This window comes from Argopecten irradians, chromosome 11, assembly GCF_041381155.1.
Source record: "Argopecten irradians isolate NY chromosome 11, Ai_NY, whole genome shotgun sequence".
In the NCBI taxonomy this organism is placed as follows: Eukaryota; Metazoa; Mollusca; class Bivalvia; order Pectinida; family Pectinidae; genus Argopecten; species Argopecten irradians.
In genome coordinates this window covers 5,638,410-5,647,607 of record NC_091144.1, presented here as the reverse complement: position 1 = coordinate 5,647,607, position 9,198 = coordinate 5,638,410, and positions in this window count along the sequence as shown.

Genomic DNA, 9,198 nt, shown 5'->3' with positions numbered 1-9,198 from the left:
GATAGTCATTGTTGTGGCATCCTGTGACAGATGGGGTGATGTTAGCTTCGATGTAGCCATAATAAGGCAAGGCCTCTCCATCCGCACACTCCACGTGTAGGACATCTTTCAATGGCTGTATAGGCTGGTCCTTAAAATTTGTCTCGTAAAAACTGTGGCTCAATGTTGACACTGTAGATCCTGTGTCCAAAAGGGCTCTTGTTTCCACTCCTTCCACTAATAATGTCGTCTCATTGGGTTGTCCCACAAGACCTTCTGTGTCCCCAGAAGTTCCACTGGCCGGGCTACTTTTACAAACACCTACAGCTTGCCCGAACCTGTAGGTGCGTTGAAGTTTAAAGGTTTCCGTTGGTGATCCAATCGGACACGACAATTAAGTTTCAGGTGACCCACCTGTCCACATCTCCAGCAAGTCCTTTCCTCTCGTCGCTGAGTAGGTGGCTGGTCTGTCCTCTTACTCTTCCCCGTTTCCCTTCCATCCTTTTTGTCTTGCCAGGCTCTCACCTTGGACACTTCAGTGCTGAGCTGATTGATCATTGCCTTTAACTCTTGCATCTCAGATGAAGCATGTTCCGGGGTGTCTGCAGATGTACTGGCCATCTTGGATACAGCTTTCTTGGAGGTAGCCTCCGGTTCCATTTCTTCCTTCTCTACTTTACGTACCGCTGCCCTCAGCTCATCAAAATCCTGAATGCTGTCATACTTGTGGGCTGTAAGTAGTCTTAGTGGCTTCCTGAGACCCTTCCAAAATATCCTTCTTAAAAGCATACTTGCCTTTGATGGTAAGATGTACTCCCCTTCTCGTATGGCCTTGGTGAATAGCTTCTCCAGTCTGCATCCCCATCTCGTAGCATCTTCATCATCTCTCTGATGCGCTGTATATACCTCCTGCATAAGGTCGTCTCCTTGCTCATCTGCCTTATATATGCCATCCAGCTTATCCAAAACCTCTGCCAATGTTGCATCATATCCCACAGTCATAGCCACCTGTCCTGCCTCACCCTTTAACGATCTCCTTACAGCCTGGAGGATAGTGGGGCGCGAGTGCTGTTGATCCCTTAAGTACCCATCTACCTCATACCGCCACTGTTCATATGTGGTATCCGCCTTACCTTTCTCCCCGGAGAACGTAGACAGCCTAGGCATCTGTTGGTGAACTGTTATAGTCTGAGTAGGCTTCTGTATGGGTTCTACCCGAGGCTGACTAGTCTGTTGCTGGTTTGCCGATTCCATTTTGCTCCTTGCAAATTCAAACATCCACAGTTCCAGGTCAGCAGGCGACTCAAACTTGGGCTTCACTCCTAATTTGGAGAAGGCATCTAACAGTGCTGCTCCCTCATCACTCGACTCCATCTCTTGCTGTTGCTGTTCCTCCACTGCTCGATTCTCGGAATCTGACATCTTTAGTAAATTTGAGGGGTATAGAAGGACAAATGCCAATAATAGAGATATAATATAAAACAATACAAAATGAACCCAAGTCATACGCACTGAAAATCAAAGTCTGAATAGATCAAAAATGCTGCGCGCAATGACAGAATTGGCTGGAATATAAGCAAATGTACACAATTTCCACCAAAATAAACATTCGTGTAACAAGGCAGTGAAATAAATATGAGTCTAACACCTGCAATGAAGATGAAATAAAGGAAGACAACTCAGCACATATATATCAAGTGATAGAATAACACGCATATACCTGTACTACCTAACCTGCAAAAGAACACAAAGTACAAACACAGAACACTGAACATGTAACACCACAACACCCGTTTTCTCACACATACAATACATGTAATGTACACAGGACTGTGTCTCTGTTGTAGTCAGGTGTTGTCAGAAAAAAACCTATAAATCCTATCCAAAAGACGTTCCCAAAAAAACAAGTACCACTATAATTTATAGCAAAGGACAAAAAACTAAGAGAAATAACAAAAAAATAATTTAGCGAAGAAAGTATCACTAACTGTCTGCCAACAAACCCGAAGTCTAATTGACAACAAAAAAGTTCAAATTAGTAAAGTGTAAGCAAAATGAAATAGAGAAAAAAAGTATTTCATCAAAGTTTACATGATATATAAATGACTAGTAGCACAAAAAAATCAAGTTGACCAAAGAATTATCAAATAAATATGTAAATCAATATTAAAGAATAAATTTCCTATTTAAATGTTCAATCACAGCTGGTTAACTTTATAATAAATGTTCTTTTCACAAATCAAGCACTTCTGGGTCCTCCAACTGAATCACATGTAATTATAATGTATATGCATAAGGATACATGTGAACTGAAAGTTCGGGGGTCAAGGTCACATCTGCAATCATGGTTAATCAACAGAGTAATACTTTACAAAGTTCCATGGTCACCTCACTGCGGTGGTCTATCAATACAGTAATAATGTAAAGTTCAGTCTTGATCAACATCACCTACCGTATGCTGTATCACAAAGCGAGTGGACATCATCTGGCATCGGGTTCACCTCCATATAGAATTCAAGGTATATTCCAAATGAAATATATGTATGTCCAACAAGCTAACTATATATCCAAACACAGGACTATATAGGCACTGCACAATTCACATCAACTTTTCCATCAGGAATATATGGTAACTTGAAAACTCCAACTGAATTCCTCTCATGTTCCATGCAGGTCCCTACATGGGCGCCAATTTGTAACCGGGTGCAGGATTTACAATAAATTTAATACCTGCTTCTGCCAGGGATCGAACTCGGGACCTCTGGATTACTAGTCTGACGCTCAACCGATCGAGCTAAAGAGAAGTTCTCCCTAGCCGAGCGATATATTGCGGCTAGTATTGACCAGGGTTACATACTCCCCCTCCAGGAATCAACTCGTCCTCGAGTTTCCAGGGGTCACAACGATTCCTTCGCAGGTATCGTGAAGTATCATTCCCGAGTCCCTACATGGGCGCCAATTTGTAACCGGGTTGCGAACTGGATCTTAGCAATTAAAACTCAGGGACAACCGGGTCGGGTTCACTGGTATTTTTATTCACCATAAATATTGTACTGCCTGCATGTGGGTTCAGTTGGTCCATATACAACAATGGATGTACGTACATGTATCTGCTTATTGATATAGATATAGATAGATAGACATGTAGATAGAACCCTGAAACATATAAATAAAAGTACATTAGGATCGCTACCATAACTAACATACAATACTCAACGTGTACACTAGACAAGTTATCCCTATCGAAATATCACAGTTATATAGATACAAATACATAAGTAAAACTTTATAATTTCCTATCAGTAAAGGTTGTAACCATTACCTTACAACCATGCATTAGCATGATAGATAAAAAGAAATATTTAAAGGAGGAGGTGTATGTGGCCAAGTGGACTATTCCACTATTAATTAGTTAATTTGTATTTTATTAATTTGATTGTATTGTATATTGATACATGGGTTGTATATTGTTTTAATTTCGTTTGTTTTAAAGTAATTTCTTTCAGGTCAATGTAATGTGATGTCTCACTGAATTATGTATCACAGAGTGTGGTAAGTGCTCTGTGATATACAAGTAATGTATATATGTAGAGTGAGCTCAGTCACTCTGCCTGGTGAGCTATAAATAGATTTTACCTGGGTATGTATGAAGTATGTATGGTCATGTGACTTGTCTTTGTGAATGTCCACTATTAAATGTACTGTCCATGTCCTGGGTGCATGTAGAGTAAAGTCCAGTGTTTGACCTTGACCTGACCTATCTGACCTGTTGTTTTATTGGTTAATATATTTTTGGAGGGAAAGTCTTTGTCCAAAAATTAGACAGTAGCTTGAGATCTGGGGAAGGAGCAACATCTCCCCTTTTTGGAGATATATATCATGATACGCGCCAATAAGCTACAAACCCAAATGTAAGTCTAATACTTTTTATATTATCTTTTTACATATTATTTTGGTATCTAAAGTATGGTAATTAAGAAATGTAGATTGATTCAATTAATTATTGAGTAAGTGTATACATTTTGTATAGAGTGGAATTCGAAATAGATTGTAACTTAAATTTGGCATATCTCTAAATCCAGTATGAATTTAGTAACTGTGTAATTTGTATATGTGTTTTAAAAGTAATTGTGTATGGTTTTATACTTGTTACTGATTGATTTATTTATAAATCTTTCAGTGGAATCATGTAGATGTCTGCTATTGTGCTGTATACATTATAAGCATAAGCAACCCTTTACCCATAGTTGAGGTAAGCAACATACACATTATACTTAGAAATGCTTTGTATATTAATCTGATAAAGTAAGATATTATTGAATTTGCTATAATATGTAACCCACTGTAATTGGTATATTTATGTGTATATTGGAATAATATCTATTTTCCATATTGTACTAGTTTTAATGGTGTTAAGTGTGCAAGTGGATTATTTCCCCTTGTTCGTAACAAGTGGGTTACTTCCCCTTGTTACCTGACAAGCGGATTACCTCCCCTTGTGTATATTGTACTCTTTATGTATATTTATAATGTATAGGGTAAATATTTCTTTTTATCTATCATGCTAATGCATGGTTGTAAGGTAATGGTTACAACCTTTACTGATAGGAAATTATAAAGTTTTACTTATGTATTTGTATCTATATAACTGTGATATTTCGATAGGGATAACTTGTCTATAACTTGAGTATTGTATGTTAGTTATGGTAGCGATCCTAATGTACTTTTATTTATATGTTTCAGGGTTCTATCTACATGTCTATCTATCTATATCTATATCAATAAGCAGATACATGTACGTACATCCATTGTTGTATATGGACCAACTGAACCCACATGCAGGCAGTACAATATTTATGGTGAATAAAAATACCAGTGAACCCGACCCGGTTGTCCCTGAGTTTTAATTGCTAAGATCCAGTTCGCAACCCGGTTACAAATTGGCGCCCATGTAGGGACTCGGGAATGATACTTCACGATACCTGCGAAGGAATCGTTGTGACCCCTGGAAACTCGAGGACGAGTTGATTCCTGGAGGGGGAGTATGTAACCCTGGTCAATACTAGCCGCAATATATCGCTCGGCTAGGGAGAACTTCTCTTTAGCTCGATCGGTTGAGCGTCAGACTAGTAATCCAGAGGTCCCGAGTTCGATCCCTGGCAGAAGCAGGTATTAAATTTATTGTAAATCCTGCACCCTGTTACAAGTACATCCTGATCTACCAGAGTTACTCCCCTTCGTTTCACCCCGTCAGTACATCCTGTTCTATCGGAGTTACTTCCCCTCGTTTCACCCCGTCAGTACATCCTGATCTACCAGAGTTACTTCCCTTCGTTTCACCCCGTCAGTACATCCTGATTAATGCTGGGTTAAATTTTTGATCGACCCTCAGGATGAAATGAGATGACAAAGAGCAATGCGTTAATTTTTCGTAAAATTAATTCGAACGAACTATAGTTTCCGTACGATCTAATCAAATGATTTATGAATAAAAACAATGTAGAATATCTAACAAAGAATGACCTACATTTTTTGTATTTTTAATTAATAAGTTCGGAGTTGCAATGAATTTGTCCAAGGACGTATATGAGTACTTATAGATCCTTGATTTGTCATATACATGTAATACTAATATTACATGTAATTACAGTAATAAAATTGTGTGTTGTGTCAATTTAGTATCATTGTTGCTTTCGCGATCCTCTCATAACCTGTAAATTAAGACACCTATCTAATAAGGCACATTTTTGTCTGTCCTTTCCATTGTCTCATTGCACAGATTTGACTGTACTCAATATCATTTTTACGTGACCAATGGCCGTAATGTAATGACTTGTTGGGTACTTTCACCAATTTCATATATTTTAATTTTTATACATTTTTTGGTTTGACAAGGTTTTGTGTGGCCTTTTTAAAGGTATGTTCATATAATTTTTATTTCGAGCAAAATTATATATATGTAGTTCTGTTAATGAGGTGGTCGTCAGCGGCACAATAACTTCAATAAAATCATATAGAGGTAGCAGTGTACAGTAGATTTGAAAAATTCAGCAAAATAATGTGCAGGCTTTAATTATGTACACACAGCTTTTTAGCCTTAAAGGCCCACTACCTTTCCGAAACGGCTTTTAATTTTTAAAATGGGAAAGCAAAACGAGATCGATATTTTTATATAGTCGCTAAAGTCATTAACTTACCGTCAATACTACACGTGTCATCACATTCTCAACAATTTGATTAAAATAAATAAAATGTTAATTTTCATAACGCGGGTCGTCTTATGTTTCCCGCCGTCGTCCTAAATACCGCGCGGTAGTTGACTATCAGTGCGCCAGACGGCAAAACAGCGAAGCAACTCTCCACTGTTATCAAAAATTACGCAGGAAATCTTGCATATGTTTGGTGTTGTAACCTCATCTTAGGCCATTGGTATATATTTTCTGATGTTATTAACGTTTTAAGAAACCTTTATGTTTTCCTCCGGAAAGGTAGTGGGCCTTTAAATACCACCTACCGTATATAAAAGTATATATATTTTTAATCTATACAACATTTGCAATTGTCATGCCGAGTTCATTTTTGAACAGGTCTGTTTTTTGTTGTTTTTGTGAGCATGTAAAAACCATGGTAAACATTTTTTTTTTTGAAAAATTGCAAAAAATTCAAATTTTCAATCCAAAATTACACCCCCTCTACTAGAATTTTTTTCTTGAATACAGTTTAAAACCAAGCATCACTGTCGTGATAGCGGAACTGAGCCTATTTCGACATAGGTATAAAATTAAACTTTTGAGCAATCTTACCTCGTACCGCGGCTATCAATTTCTGCTGCTACAGAATCGATTTTTTTCTGTCTTAGACGCACCTTCGCATACCCTCTAAACTATTAATCTCTAACCCATTTTGTTGAATTTCTTTATGCAAATGTGAAGCCTGCATCTAAGTCTCTAAATTGAAATTACTAATTTTAGGACATATATACATTTTTTTATTTTTCATGCATATTTAAGGAATAGATGTTTATTTTGTTAAGGCTATGAGGGCATCCACGTGTAAATTATGTAACCCCGGCGAAGCTGGGTTACATAAAATTTACACGGGCTCCATTATCATTATACCCTCATAACCTCAACAAAATAAACACATATTCCTTATATTTACAGTTTTTCAAGTAAATGAATATTATTTTTCCCGTGGCAGTTGCATATTTTATATTAAAATACCCATATTTTTTCTCTCCCGTCATCGTCAACGAATTCGATTGAACAGCTGATTGGAATCGAGTCATTCATATGTTCCCGTCAAAAGTGGGGTCATGACCTCACGTTGCTACGCCATCGACTATTCACGTAACAATAGAATCGCAGCGCATGTTGTGCTAACATTTTACACTGATAATGATAATACTAGAAAGCATGGTTATGGAGTCAATGTCAGTGCAAACTGTAAATATATTAATTTAACAGGGACTTTCTGCTTAATAAAACCATGCCATGGCCATTCGGTGTAACTGTACACTGCTACCAGAGCAATTACCCATCATGCATATCAACATCAATAACGTTTCTTCATACATGACGTCATAATCATTAAATGCTGCGACATGATTGGTCCGCATTGTGTAAAATCACCCGAATGCTATTTTCATTCATAACCTCAACAAAATAAACTTTGTAAAACTGCATATTTTACTGTGTGTTTTAAAGAATGATTACAAGTGTATTTGATAAAATCGCCATGGTAAGAGTTTTTGATATTGCTTTTATCAAAAACTTTGAAAAAACACACATCCAGTTTTGATTATTTCATGCATAAGTTTGCCAGCATTATCAAGTGTATTTGAAAAAATCGTCATGGTAACGGTTTTTCAAAAATGAAAAAAAAAACATGTACAATTTTTTTTTACTTCAGCAATGTGTGCAATGTTTTACAATTAAGTCCCGAAAATAGGTAAAATATGCACTTTTTCAAATATTTAAGGATTAACTTGAATAGATTTTTTATGTTATGGAGATATAATTCAATAACTCTTTTGTCTATGAAATCATTACGCCGTCATCTCAGCCAATCAGAAGCAACGTCTCAAACGGCCCTTTTTTCCTTTATGGGCTTTTAAAGTAAATTTTTAAGCCAATGAAAATGCTCGTAACTAGCAAAAAAATGATATTTTGGCAGTTTTTGTTTCCATGGAAACCAGATTTAATAATCTCTCAGTTTAAGACTATCTATTGGAAATATTTCATTTATATGTTAAAGGCCCATTACCTTTCCGGAGCAAAATATAAAAGTTTCTTAAAAAACATTGATAACACCAGAAAATGCATACCGATGATCTAAAATAAGGTTTCGACACCAAACATATGCAAGATTGCCTGCGTAATATATGAAAACAGTGGAGAGTCTATTCGCTGTTTTGCCGTCTGGCGCAGTGATAGTCAACTACCGCGCGGTATTTAGGACGACGGCGGGAAACATAATACGACCCGCGTTATGAAAATAAACATTTTATTTATTTTAATCAAATCGTTCAGAAGGTGATGTTAAATGTAGTATTAACGGTAAGTTAATAATTTTTAGGACTCTACAAAATTATCGATCTTGTTTTACATTCCCATTTTAAAAATTAAAAGCCGTTTCGGAAAGGTAGTGGGCCTTTAAAAACATTTTGACATTAAATAAAATTTGTATTTCGTCGTGTTTGTCTGTAAAGCCACTATAACTTTCCCTATTTTTGTGGTTTGCCAGTAATTCAGATGCCCATATTTGGGCATGGTTAGTAACCATAGCAACGGCATCTAAAATTGTTAACACAACACTTGATTTGTGTAGAGGTGACTAGGTGGAAACATTGACTTTCCATCCATATATGGAATATTTTGATGCTTACAGAGAATGACTCTTAAAATTCAGCTATTTAGCTGCTCGAACCAGTTAAGAGAAGGAAGAAGAAAACAATGAAATTGTGTTTCTCTTTCACGGAGTATAATACGATTGAACCTAGCTTTTTGTGAAACTAGCAGAATATAAACGTAAGTGACCGATTTGTGTGATAATTTACTAGTAAAAAATGCTTAAGGGAAGTAACTCCGATAGTCTTCAGTGTTTAGATTACACGTAGACCTATGTCTTTTCTTCCATCAGACATTTACACACCGAACATGATTTATCAATAGAAAAAAAATACATACAAAACAATAACTGGAAAAAAGTTAACTAGAT